Genomic DNA, 2,096 nt, shown 5'->3' with positions numbered 1-2,096 from the left:
TTTCAACCTTTAAAAAACATGAAATAGGGGACAGGGAGATGGCTGAATAGAAAGGGCCAGAGTTCAATCCCCGGTTGCACAAAAACCAGAAAAACCAAACATATAAGGTACTAGTTATCTTAATTTCTAAGATGCCCCCAATCTGTCACTAGTGATAGGTGGCTATATCTTTATTGGTTATTCATGATAACTTATGTTTTCTTGTTCTGGTTTATATAAATTTTTGAAATCATTTGGTGATTCTAAGTTCATATTTATTGTGGAACATTTAAAACTGATTGGATGTGTTGAGCTGGGAGAAGAGCTTAAGAATCTTGGGATTCTTTGCTGTATGATCTGGTTGTGATTCTTGCCTTTTGTTGAGGAACATCTAGCTAATCTTTATCTCCTTTTTAGTTGGTTAGTCAAGGTCATAAGGGACCTTCACCCTTCTGTGGAAGGGTGTAAGACCCAGCCTGCCAGTGTTCTCTTGTCACTGGGAGAAGGCTGAGGGATAGGATCTTAACTTGGTCCAAAGAACTGTCTCAACTGCTTCCTTTCTCTCCAGGTTGGTGGAGTTGGTTGTCTGGCAGTACAGAGGATCTGGAGGTCTAATTTAGATGCTCAGTCTGAACCAGTATTTCTACTGGTAGGCTACCAGTTCTTTAGCCTTTGCTGGGTTGTGGTTTTCCGAGATGTCTTTTAGTTTCTAAAATTTTGTTGCTGTCTCCTGTGGCTTGGTACGTTGTTTTTTTTATAAAGGTCTCCCCAGTTTTTAAAGTTCCTGCTTTTTAGTAATGTTTCAGAAGGTTGATGTTAACTGGCCTATTTGTGTGTACGTGGTCAGTTGTGAAAAGTTTGGGGAGGCAGAAGAAGCAGGTAAATTAACAGCTTAGTACCCTTATTTGGTCCAGAAAGTTTACAAGCTCTGTTGATTTATTATAGCATTAATTTATAGTTACTGATGTTACCAGTGATTTCATTTCAGAGTTTCATAGTCTTGCAAAAACTACCAATCCCACTTTCAAGTAATGAGCTCTACAGGTATACGATCCTGAATCATACTTTGATACCTTTTGGTTTACTGCATGTCTGTTACCGTATTGTAACCATATTAACTCCAGACTGGGTTAGTAATATTCTAATTGTATTTGGTTGTGCCAGAGTTACAGTTTATGTGTAACATCTACCCAGTGCAAGTTCATGATGGTCATCTCAAAATATCAACATCCAGTTATTAGGCCTTAGCAGTCTGTAATAGGAAGCTAATTTAGTCTATATGCTTTTCTTCTACCACCCCCTACCACCATTTTGGTACTATCCTGTCAGTACTTTGTAGGGTTCTGAAATAGGGTTTCTAGAAGCCAGGAATGAACCTATTGTTCAGCAGTTATTTGTGTTTGTCTTGAAATTTAAGCGTTTATTTGCTTTGGGGTCATTTTGCCTTGCACTGAGAAAATAGCTGTGTGTAGTGACACAGCAGACTTTTTTTTTTTTTAGGGGAGGGGAATAGTTTCCTAATCTACCCGTGTGCTAGCATTTAAGCATGATTCCAGACTATGCACAAAACATGATCTTTAAAAAACTACATGGTAGTGAAGGGGAAGTATCTTTATTCAATCCTGGCCACACTTTTGTATGATTTAGCATAGTCTTGCCTGAAAATTTCCGTGGGTAAAGTAATTCTAGTAAGATGAGTTTTACAAGGTGAGTATACCTTGTAATTAGCTCAGTTGCCTAAAATACAGTAAAGTAGGAAGGCTTGATTTATAATATTGACATTTCAAAGGTTTGTAGGGCAACCACATGAGAATAAAATGAGTTCCAGGAGATGTCTGGGATTTTGTATTTCACATACCCCAAGTGAATTTAGTTCATTTATGTACTCAAGATCGTAGTTTTAAGATGGTAGAAGTAAAAAGCTTTATAAGGCTTTTGACTTGGTCTTTCAGTGTAGAGGGTAGGTTACATGTTTTGTAAGATTTACACTGAAGCATTCAAGTTATGGGTGCTAAGTTTTAACGTGAAAAAAAAAAACCCACTAGTATTCTAATGAGTGTCCGAGAACAGTCGAATACCAAGTGGAAGAAGAGAGTTGGAGGTTGGGGGGACAGGCT

The sequence above is a fragment of the Octodon degus genome, unplaced genomic scaffold, assembly GCF_000260255.1.
Source record: "Octodon degus isolate 3935 unplaced genomic scaffold, OctDeg1.0 scaffold00173, whole genome shotgun sequence".
Classification (NCBI taxonomy): domain Eukaryota; kingdom Metazoa; phylum Chordata; class Mammalia; order Rodentia; family Octodontidae; genus Octodon; species Octodon degus.
This window is presented reverse-complemented; position numbering follows the sequence as displayed.